The 12,430-nt window shown below is 43.6% G+C and overlaps 1 long non-coding RNA gene across 1 annotated transcript in view; it reads left to right on the top strand.

The window, feature by feature from the left end:
- Positions 1–10,350, top strand: part of LOC112664812 (uncharacterized) — a 50,029-nt gene extending 39,679 nt beyond the window's left edge. The window contains exon 4 of the long non-coding RNA XR_003140004.3: positions 9,554–10,350. This is a non-coding gene — a long non-coding RNA (uncharacterized LOC112664812). The remainder of the gene's footprint in view (positions 1–9,553) is intronic.
- Positions 10,351–12,430: the final 2,080 nt, after the last annotated feature.

Here is a 12,430-nt window from a genome sequence, read left to right as displayed (position 1 = left end):
TGCCTGGGAAAGTAGTCAAGTTTCATCACTTAAACCAAACATAGGCACAGAGAGATTATAAATGGAATTCTAGCAACAACTGGAAAATAAGTGTTACAGATTGAATTGTAACCCTGCCCATTCATGAACTGAAATCCTAACCATGAGCACTTCAGAATATGATTTTATTTGAAGACAGGTTTTTGGTAGATATAATTAGGTAAGATGGGGTCATTAGAGTGAGCTCTAATCCAGTATGCCTGGTGTCTTTATGGAAAAGGGGAAATTTGGACAAAGAGGCATGCACAAGGGAAGAACACTATGTAAAGATGAAGACAGAGATTGGGGAGATGCCTCTACAAGCCAAAGATTGCCACCAAACCACCAGAAACCAGGAGGAAGGCATTCTGTTAGTCAGGGTTCAGCAGAGAAATACAATCAATAAGATATCTGTACAGGAGATATATATATGGGATATATATCCCATGCATATACACGTGTACATACACAAGCAGGTACATATGTGTGTATATAAAAGGAGATTTATTATAAGCAATTGGATCATGCTACCGTGGAGGCTGAAAAGTCCCACAATCTGTCACCTGCAGGCTGGAGAGTCAGGAAAAGCCAGTGGTATAATTCAGTCTGAGTCTGAAGGTCTGAGACTCAAGGGAGCCAAGGATATAAATCCCAGTCTGAAGATGAGAAAAGAAGTGAAATGAGATGTCCCAGCTCAATAGTGAGGCAAAACAAAAAAGAGGAGGGTGAATTTCTCCTTGTTCCACCTTTTTTTCTATTCAGGCCCACCCACACCAGTGAGGGGAACCTGCTTTATTGAGACCACTAGGTTCAATGTGACCCTGACCTAAACACCCTCACACACACACACACACACACACACACACACACACCCAGAAATGATGTTTAATCTGAGCACCTCATAGCCCAGTGAAGTTGACACAAAATTAACCATCAGGGATCCCTGGGTGGCGCAGCAGTTTGGCGCCTGCCTTTGGCCCAGGGCGCGATCCTGGAGACCCAGGATCGAATCCCACGTCGGGCTCTCGGTGCATGGAGCCTGCTTCTCCCTCTGCCTGTGTCTCTGCCTCTCTCTCTCTCTCTCTCTGTGACTATCATAAATAAATAAAAATTTAAAAAAACAAAACAAAACAAAACAAAATTAACCATCACATGCAAGGAACAGCTTCTTCCTCTTTGCCCTCAGAGAAACCAACACTGCTGACACCTTGATCTTGGACTTCCAGCCTTCAGAAGTGTGAGACAATGCATTTTTGTACTTTAAGTCCCCCCAGTTGCTGGTGCTTTGCTAGAGCAACCCTAAAAACTTTTATAATACGTTTGATGGTGTGTAAGACTCCCTTTGCTCAGAGACTCTCAGAGAAGACAATAAAAATGGGAAATAAGTCAGCATTAACTGAGCCTCTATGTGAGCACCTAGTGCTCTGTGAGGGGCTTTGTATACTCTATCACATTTTAAGAGTTATGACAGGTCTTAATGACTGGTAATCATCTCCAATTCCAAATGAGAAAACTTCAGTGAAGTTCACTTAGCTAGAGAAAACCTCATAAAGAAACAAACAAAAATGAAAACAAAAGGGAAAAGATATTTTTGGGTCTGTTGAAGTGAGGCATAAAATTTTACGTATCTGAAAGCCCTTACCCTCACCCTCACTTGGGTCTGTGTATATTGCAATATTTTCCTTGTAGGAAAAGACAAGAGAAAGAGTTGTGAGTGTGATAATGTGAGCATATTTGGAGTGAAAATTGCCTTTACTTGGGATGGGGAGGGTCTGGCTTGGGGGTGGTAGTCTGCTCAGGTTGCCCTACCACAGACTGGGCAGCTGAAACATGGAGATTTCTTTCCTCACAGATCTGGAGGCTAGAAATCTCAGATCAGTGTGTCAGCAGGGTGAGGTTGTCCTGAGGCCTCTCTTTCTGGGCTTGTAGATGGCTTCCTTTTCTTCTGTATGTCTCTGCATGTTCTAATATCCTCTTATAGGGACAGCTGTCATGCTGGATTAGGGCCTACTCATATACTCTCAGTTTATCTTAATTATCTCTTTAAAGGCCCTGTCTCCAAATACACTCACATTCTGGGTTAGGGCCCAGCAAGTTGGGAAACATGATCCAATCCATAACCAGGGAGCCAGAGAAGGCTCCAGGGAGAGAAGCATTTGCCCTGGTTCTTACAGGGCAAGAGGACTTTGGTGGCGCCTGTGACACCAGAGGGAGGTTACTGCCTGAATGATTTAGACCTCTGTCTACTATGGACAGAGGGTTGTTTCATTTGCTTTCTCTGTAGTCTGGTAGACGTTTATCTAAAAAAGTAAAGAAGAAAGACCTTTGAAATACGCAAAGACACTGGATGCTATTTCATTTTCCTGGTTGTTCTTGTTGCTGAGTGTGAGGCTGGGTCTACCCTTGTTTCAAAGATCCTCCCCTTGACTGCAGGACCATTCAGGCACACAGATGTTCAGGACACCATTTCCATCTCCGACAAGCCCTGAAGTAAGGCAGTTTAAGCCAACAGTGAAGGTGGAGCTGTGGGTTCCATCTGTAAATGAGAATGAGGATATGAGAATAGTAGTAATAATGCTTTTATCACATGATGGATGACAATGTTTGCTTCATCTGAAAAGACTGGTGCCAGTAGGCACTCAGTAAGCCTCCTGCCTTTCCTCTCCAAGCCAGGTGGCTGGGCACAAAGTAGTGACAAAATGGTGGCCTAGGGTAGAGTAGTGGCCAAGGCCTTCTAGAGCCTACCATTGGCTATATATATATATATATATATATATATATATATATATATATAATAGAGTCATGCAATGAATTACAGGGCTGCCTGGGGAGGGAGACCTGCGTTATACCAGCCACAGACACTGTTGTCTTCGGATTCTGAGCAAATTTTGTTTAACTTTTTTTTTCCAGAAGAATGAAGAGTCAGGAAATCAAAGCAAAATATTTCTGAAGACCCTTCCGCCCACTCTTGGGGAACCTTAAGCCAAAGCCTGCTAACCACAGCTGAGTGGATGTCTAGTCTCTACCCCCTGCCCAGGCCTCGGTGCCTCTGCCTTGACAGGAGGCAGTGGCTGTTGTTTGGCTGTCACTTGCTTGTACCAATGCAGCCAAGCGTGTGTCCCAGGATAACCCTCGAGGCCAGATGGAGGCGCCACGCCACACCATGAGCGGCAGCACTTGTGCTCCTTGGTTTGTTATACAAGACTTACTTTCATTTCCTTTGGCCTCTTTTGCTGCCTGGTGCAGTGGTGGGTAAAAAGAGCACTTTCATTTGGCACATCACCAAAAGGAGGATTGAAAATCACTGAGCAGATATAACTATTTGCTTTGTGTAGGACAGTAGCTGGGAAGTCTTCCTTAACTTAGAATCATGGGAAACTGTGGAGAGAGAGGATCCATTCCTGCTTTATTTTATAGCTGGAGAGCGGGGCTCAGAGAAGGAGGCTCCATCTACATAATGCGCACAGAGAACTTCGAACTATGTTAGGGTGAGAATTATCCAAGGCTCGTGGGTCCAGTTCAGTGATCCTCCCAGCAAAGCCAAGTCCTCTGTTTATCTCTCCTGGTCATTCTTCCAGCAATGCCTTTCCCCTGGGACTGTGATGTGCCCTAATACCTCAGTTCAGCCTTTATCCTCTCGAGAAGACTTCCCTGATCCACAAACCTGTTGTGATTGGTGATGGATCCATCCTCTGTTTCTCAAGCACTAGTCTCCCTGTCCTGGAACTGTGGTCCTGTATTCCCTCCAACCTGGAAGGCAGCTCTCTGAGGGTAGGGGCCCACAGGGTGGCACAGGACAGATGTTTGGTCATGTGTGCTGAGCTACACAACATAATCCCAGGAGTCCAGGATTAACTGGCTCACCTGCTGGAGAGTCCCTTTGCAACTTTGGGAATGTTGTGGTCCACTAGGATTTATGAAGTTGTCTTCCATTAAAGAGAAATAAATCCTTTCTTAAATCCAAAGATAAACTAATTCAGGGGCTCAGGAATGGGCTTTACCTTAGAATCAGGTGACTATTTTCTAAGGAATGTTGGTATCCTAGGTAGGGTGGTCAGATACACAGCAGAGGCATGGAGTTTCCCAAGCAGGCTCCTTTAGAAGCCTTCAAAATGTTCCTCATATCTCTTGTGATTTTTGTTGCAGTTGTTGCTTTTAAGGCATTGATGTCCCCCTTTTAAATAGAAATGATCTTTGAGTAGAAAAATCCAAGGAGTTAGTGCCCTGGATTGAATTAGTATCTCCATTAGCAAGGGATGAGAGGTTGAGTGAAGGTACACCGAGTGGTAAGTAGGAGAGGTCACTAAAATTGAGAGAGATAAAGAGAAAGATCACAACATGTAATTCATCCTTGACTTTTTAATTTATATTTATTATTTTATTTTTTTCTGTAATTCGTCTTTTAAATCATGCCTAGGCAAATGAGTTCCATGGAAGATAAGAGAATTTTCTAAATCATTGATTTTCAAACTTGCCTGCCAGTTAAATTGATTTGTAGAGATTAAAAAGAAAATTATAATGCCTAAGATACATCCCAGGCCATGAAACAGACCCTTTGGGGTGAAATGCAAGCATCAGTATTTGTTTAAATTTCTCCAAGTCAGGCCAAGGAGAGCACCACTGATGGCAGCTTCAATTTAATGATGATGGTGGACTCGCCTACCTCTTTGTAGGAGTTGAGGATCATTTATAGTTCATTGTAGTCAGAAGAGTTTACATGACATAGGTACCTTATATTTTTTTTACTTTTTTAAAATTTTAATTTATTTATCCATGAGAGACAGAGAGAGAGAAAGAGAGAGAGAGAGAGAGAGGCAGAGACACAGGCAGAGGGATAAGCAGGCTCCATGCAGGAAGTTCAACATGAGACTCAATCCCGGGTCCCTAGGATCAGGCCCTGGGCTGAAGGCGGCGCTAAACCCCTGAGCCACCCAGGCTGCCTGGTCCCTTATATTTGTAAGAGCACAGTACATTACTGTTTACTGTAAACACAATATTGCACAGCAGATCTCTGCTTTTACGCATCTTGCACAACGGAAACTTTATGCTCATTGAACAGCAGCTCCCCATTCTCTCCACCCCAGCAGCTGGCAACCACCATTCTAGACTCTACTTCAATATGTTTGACTGTATTAGATACCTCATATAGTGGAATCATGCAGTATTTGTTTTTTGAGGACTGATTCTTTAATTTTGTCTTATGACCTCCAGGTTGATGTATGTTGTGACATATGGCAGTATTTCCTTCCTTTTTAAGGATGAATAATATTCCACTGTGTGTATAAACCACATTTTCTTTATCCATTCATTCAATAACTTGTTCCCATCTCTTGACTATTATGAATAGTGCTGCAGAGAACATGAGGGTACAGATATCTTTTTGAGGCCCTGATTTCAATTCTTTAGGATATATATCCAGAAGTGAAATAGCTGGATCATATGATAGTTCTATTTTTATTTTTTTTCAGATTTTATTTATTTATTCATAATAGATATATATAAGAGAGGGGCAGAGATACAAGCAGAGGGAGAAGCAGGCTCCAGGCCAGGAGCCTGATGCGGGACTCGATCCCGGGACTCCAGGATCACGCCCTGGGCCAAAGGCAGGCGCCAAACCGCTGAGCCACCCAGGGATCCCCTATTTTTAAATTTTTTTCAGAACTTTTGTACTGTTTTCTTTTAAGGTTGTATCATTTTATATTCTCACCAACAATGAACAATTTCTCCACATTCTTGCCACCAAGAATAATAGCTATCCTAACAGATGTGACTCTCATTGTGGTTTTGATTTGCATTTCTCTGATGATTAGGGATGTTGAGCATGTTTTCATATACATTTTCATAGTCTTTTGAGTGTCTTCTGAAATTTGACTGTTATTTTACACCACCCACAAAAATAGATTAAAGATTTAAACATAAAATCTGAAAATGCTCCTAGAAGAAAATTGGGGAACAGTTTCATGACATTAGTCTCTGTAATGACACCAAACACATAAGCAACAAATGAAAAGATGAGTGAGTCTATAATAAACTAAAATCTTCTGCACAGTAAAGAAAAACAATTGCCTGAGTGAACAAGCAACCTACGGAATGGAACACTACATTTGCAAATCATAGATAGAATAAGGAGTTAAAATGCAAAATATATAAAGAACTTCTACAACTCAGTAGCAAGAAGAAAGAAGAAGAAGAAGGAGAAGGAGAAGGAGAAGGAGAAGGAGAAAAGAAGAAAAGAAGAAGAAGAAGAAGAAGAAGAAGAAGAAGAAGAAGAAGAAGAAGGAGGAGGAGGAGGAGGAGGAGGAGGAGGAGGGGGAGAAGAACTTGATCTGAAAATGGACAAAAGATTGAATAGACATTTCTCTAAATGAATAGTTGAAATTCATCTTCAAAACTTAGAATTGGGGAAGCCTGGGTGGCTCAGCGGTTTAGCGCCGCCTTGGGCCCAGGGCATGATCCTGGGGTTCTGGGATCAAGTCCCACGTCGGGCTCCCTGCAGGGAGCCTGCTTCTCCCTCTGCCTGTGTCTCTGCCTCTCTCTGTGTGTCTCTCATGAATAAATAAATAAAATCTAAAAAAAAAAAAAAAAGACTTAGAATTGGACTTTGGATCTGTTAACCCATTGTAAGTACCTTGTTGAGGGGAGTTGGGTTGACTGAACTTTTGGAATCTGCCCACGTCTCCATATCAACATCTGTTTTAGAGAGAAGCGATGCAGACTCTCCTGGGCACCCATGTTCCTTTTGCTCATACTGGTTTGCTGTGAAAAGAGTGGAACCATCCAGGAGTCTACCAAGCCCATGCCATCCATATCTGTCTTTGAGCACAAGAACCAAAAAGAGAGCTTGGAGTGGCTATAGCCTCCCCTCAGATTAAATCCTCTTACATGTAGTGTAAGTGATGCCATCAAGGACAAGGACAGTTCACTCAGCTTTGGAGAGAGCATAGGAGTGAGTTAAGAGAGCAGAGATTTTGGAACCAAATGTACCTGGCTTTAAGTCCCAGCACCAATATTTCCTGGTCATGTATCTTGTGGATACATCTAGAAATCTGATCTCCAATTTCATTTTCTATAAGTTGGAGGCAATAGCACCTGTCTTAAATGGTGGTGAGGAGAATGTCAATGAAATAGCATTTGCCATTTAGTAAGCGCTCCCCAGAGGTGGTTCCTTCCCTCACCCCTTTGCCTTATCCTCAGTACCCACCAAGGTTTAGGCATGCTGTGGGTTGGTGAAGAAAAGGGCTGCTTCAAGAATTGATAAAATATATGAATTGATTCTAAATGTGCCGTGATCTACAAAGCATGAACGTCTTGGCTTTCCTTGTTGAATAATAAATGGATTTTTAAAAGTCACATATTATGGAGTTTTTAATTATCATTTATTGGAAACATGCCTATAAGATGGGGAATAGTGTTAAGGTGAATACACAGCATGAAAACACCTATTATCTTGATAACCAGATCCAAACATAACTTACTAGACAGATGTGAAAAAAAGAGACTGCCTATCAATCCAGCATTTGTTAGACCCAGTTCTGTCAGGAAATGCCCATCTACAGAGTGGGCCCTGCCATTTCCTCCCCTGAGACCTTTCACTGCAGACTGCAAGTCTGGGGGTTAGTTAGAACAACTCCCTTTTATTGGACACCTTCCCAGCGCCAGGCATACACACTTCCTCACCCATCTAATATTAATCCCCCCACCTCCACTCACCCTCTTCTATCCACGAAAAACTGAGACTCAGAGATTAAGTGATGCCCCAACCGCTTACTAAGTGTCGGGGAAGTTCTTAAACCCTTGTGTACTGAATGCCATCTTGTCTTCCTTTAAAAGAATCTTCTAGATAGAGGAGGTGGTGCGTTGTGGTCTTCCTCTCAGGCCAGTCCTGGATTTACAGGCTGCGTGGATCCAAAGCTCCACATCCTGTGGAAAGACGGATCTTAGAGAACGAGATTTGAAGGAGTCTGGAGAAAAGATGTGAAAGAGCCAGAGATACACGCAGATGTGTCACAGAATATAATGTAACCATTGATATATTCAGACAATAGTTTCAGGCAACATTTTCTGATTTCTCTGGGACAGAAGGCTGATGACAACAACAAAGGTCCTTAGGAGCTTGCTCCAAATCTCTCTACAAGGAGAGAAAGCTTCCCAGCTTACAAGCCTAGAGGTAATACGGTCTACCACCTGCACCCTCATATTGCCACTAAGACCTGCAACAGATATTCAAAATGATGATCTCCATGAAGTTTAAATGACTTGGGAAATTCCAGTTACTACACCTCCTATCACTTGTGTATTATTTGTGTTTTAGTCCTGGCCATAATGAGCTTGATTTGCTCCTATACATACTGTGCTCTATGCCCTTTCTTGTCCCTACACATAGGCTGCTCCCCTCCAGACCCATCTGCCCTATATCCTAATAACTCCTATTTTCCCTCTAGTTTCTTTTCATGCATTCTTCCTTCCAGTGCCCGAGATTTGATTAGTTTCATTTTTGTAATTGCTTTGTCTGTATCTTCCTGCCTTGCTAGGTAGGTTTCACCTCTTGCATTGCTCATTTTTAATCTCCCAGGACCTAGCATGTGCCTGAAAGCGTAGAAACCCAGCCACATCGAATGAGCGAATGCATGTTAAGTTTCAAGAGCAGGATGTGAATAGTATGTGTATGCATGCATTCTATCATCTTCTCTCAACAATATGTTTTACAAACCCCCAGACATAGAAAACACAGGATATAAGATATTTACCATTAGGGTTTAGGACTATAGGTATATGTTTGCTTATTTTTTATTTGTATTATCTGTATTTTCCATAAAAATCAAATATGATTTCTTATAATTAGATCATATGATCAAATAGTAAAAAACAAAATGATGATTGCCCTAAGACTTGGTGAAGAATATAAAACAATACATATATCATTTTCTTATCAATGCTTTTTTGTATAAAATGTGTATTTCCATTTGCTGAAAAATAATAATGTCATCTACATATTCATTGCAGTGTTTCACAGCTTTGAGGTGGTTTTAAATCTACCTCCATATGTGACCTTCGACAACCTTTGACAGTATTAGCAGAGAGTTTGCTTTTCACTTTACAGACAGATGCAGAGACCCCGGCCACATGCAGGAGGAGAGTTGGAGCGTGGGTATTTCAGGCCGAGTGCCCACTTGGGAAGCACTTGGGAAGGGTATTTGATTTCTCTTGGCTTCAGTTTCTTCATTAGTAAATTCACCAGAGAGGTATTGACCTCACAGAACCAAAGTACCATGCTAGCATCGCTGCTTGCACATAGAAGATGCTCAGAAACGTGCCCAACTCACATGGGGATTGTCACCAGTCCACACCAGGAGCTGGTTTGGAAGCCAGTCTCGTTCGCTCCTTTTCCATGCACTATATTGTTAATTGTAAATCAGTCAACCCCTCTTCCACCACCCCTGGCTTAGGCTACAATATATGGGATCTTACTTGTTGGGATAAAGGATTGGGATATATCTAGCAAAGAATTGGCTTATGGTGACCTCTGTCTCCTCAGGATGGCGATGGTTCTGCCTGCTGTGAGTTGAGCACTGTGCACATCAGTGGCTGTGAGCCTCCTCCTTCCACTGGACTCTTGGGGCGTCATTGCTTATGCCATCTTTATATCACCGTGTAGGTGTTGAAGTCAGAGTCTGGGAAGTCCTGGGCCTGTGAAATGAACAGCTGGAGGGCAATGAAAGTCACGGGAACAGCTGACGCAACCGTATAGCCATCATCATATAATCAAACAAGGATAACTTTTCTTCCACAGATGCCTAGACCAGAGCAGCTGCCACCCTGGACTATGTACCATCTACTGTCTGTCTATCCCTGGAAGTTCCTCAACCAGGCCACAGATTTAGTTAAATGACCTTCTACAAAATGTCTATGACATAGAAGACTCTCTGCCTTGCTGGGGAGATAGAAATGAGAAGCAAATACGTATCTTGGCAGATCTGTGCATTCCTGGCATCGTGCAGTGGGTGTGGTACCCAGTAGGGCCTCACTGGATGGTGTGAGGTGTGAATGGACGAACGTGTGAGAGCCTTCCCCCAGCTGCTGACTCTGCTGCATTTAGAGATCTCTGTTTCATCAGTTTTAAATGCATATTTTAAAGAATCTGGGGAAGATGCCCAGTCCTGAAGGTCTTTAACAATGACATTTGAAATGTCTCTTGAGGGGGGTTTCATGGGCCTGTGTCCTGTGTCATCACATAAGATCCTTCCCTTAGAATGGCCCCCATGTATGATATAATGGTCTTTTGTCACCCTCTTGAAATTCTTAACAGTTTCTGAATAAAGGCTGCTCATTGGCACTGGGCCTTGCAAAATACGTAGTTGGTCCTGTGTCTCTTTCTCCTTCAAAAAAAGACCCATGATACTGGAGGGTGTTTTCAGTATTAAATTATTTAGACAAAACATGTTGATGAACTAAGTGTGACTGAGTCAGAAACACGTGTGAAAAAAAAAAAAAGGAGATGAAAGCGAGATCTGTGTAAATACGTTTGAAGTTCAGTTGACCAGCAAATACTTAAAAAAAACAACACCTTTGCTACAGAGAAGTTGCGCTGTTCCTCCCCCATGTCTCCAGTCTTAGATTCTGAACGCCTTCCCCGAGTTCTTTTCATCTATGGAGGGAGTAAGCTTCTTGAACCTCAGCTGGATAGGTTTGCTTCAAAATAAACCAGGCCTTCAACACTGTCGCTTTGTAACTATATGAGCCCAGGGAGCATTATTAACCAGGGCAGGTATTCTGCTCAGAGACTGAGGGAATGACAAGTCTGGCGGTGGGGACAGGAGGGCCCCTTAGCGCAGAGGAAGTTTCTGGGAGTCAGAGCTCTGGCTTTCTGGGTACATATAAGAACAGAAATGTGCTGCGGTTCTCTGGTGCACCATTCTGTTTCAAGAGCTCGAAAACAATCGCTGGTGAGCTGACTTGTGTCTGTGGTCCTGTTCTCAGATGAGTCAGACTTACAAGAGCCAACAATAGGACCGGCAGCCAAAGGGGAGCCCCACACAGGGGTCACCCAACTGTGGGGAGGTGGGGCTGAAAATTCCAAATTTTTGAATGCTCTCGACCATGAAACCCTGGCATGATGCTTGGCCTCAGATTTTAATCTCTTCTTTTTCTCAGCTCTCTGTGTATAGCCCTGCCATTCGGGCAGTCTGCAAGTCACCTTCCCAACCGTGAGGGGATCTATCTCTTAAAGAAAAGGAGAAAGAAATTCATGTTTGTTGGGAATGTGGCTTACATGGAAATATTTTACTGGCATGTTAGCATTTGTATCTTTCGGAAGTCCCATGAGAAGAGCGTCATCATTATCCTTTTATAAATAAATTAACTGAGTTCTAGAGATGTTAAGTCACATCGGGAGGAAACTATGGAACGACGGTCTGAACCCAGTGTTAACCCACCCTAAATACCTTGCTCTTTTTCACACATCAGCCCCACAGCCTTGGGAGAAAGCTCTGTTTTGGGGTGACCCTGCAGGAGGTGGTTGTCTTAAGGTCCTCTTTCTGCCCAGTCTGAGAGCCAGGACCTTGGTCATCCAGAGGAAGCTGCTTCACCTCTGTGGGGTTTCATTGTTCCCAGTGGGCCAGGGTGAACAGCAATGCCTTGGTGGCTCGCCTCCATGGACTCTTTGGAATTAGAGGGACCCCGTTGCAGGCAGAAATGCTCAGAAAGAAGTAAATGGCACGCGATTGCAAGGTTATTGTTGGTGATGTAATCTGTTTTTGCAGAGAGCTGACTAGGTTTATTCTGGAGGTGATAATTGGGAAGGGCTGTCCCCATGCCGCCAGGCACCGTGGGCCGCCAGGTTGAGCTCTCTAAATTCAGAATTTCACGAACAAGGCAGAGTAAGACGTTTAACTTCTGCACGTGCAGAAGGAGGCAACAGCGTTAATTAATGGGGAAAAGGAAGGATGGGCTCTGGTTCTTAATGAAGGGGCCCTCTCTGAAGCTTGTTTTCTTGTCTGGCATCTCTAGAAAATGCAGAGAGCTGAGGCTCCCATGGAGTGAACAGGCCCCAGCTCCCTCCCTCCCCTTCCTCAGCCAGCTGACTCCCAGCCTTGGGATCTGGGGTGCAGGAAGATCAGGTTCACATCCTAAGCCCTGGGAAACTTTACCTCAGCTCACCAGGTTCATTCCAACCAGGAGGTGAAAGGAAACGAAGAGTTAGCTGAGCCAAGAGAGGCAATCACACCAACCCAGACCAGGACCAGGTTAGGTCACTCTGGGCTTTCTGCACCGCTGCCACCATTAACACCTGGAAAGCCTTTGATTCTCACATTAGCAAAACATGCCATAAAGCCAGTGCTTCCCCTCTTCCCACAGAGCCTGGCCCCACCGCAAGGGGGAGGGGGTGGTCACAAAGGCGCCATTCAACACGGGC

Source organism: Canis lupus, chromosome 17 (assembly GCF_003254725.2).
Source record: "Canis lupus dingo isolate Sandy chromosome 17, ASM325472v2, whole genome shotgun sequence".
NCBI lineage: Eukaryota > Metazoa > Chordata > Mammalia > Carnivora > Canidae > Canis > Canis lupus.
The sequence above is the reverse complement of the archived record's forward strand: the minus strand, read 5'-3'. Positions and strand labels throughout refer to the sequence as shown.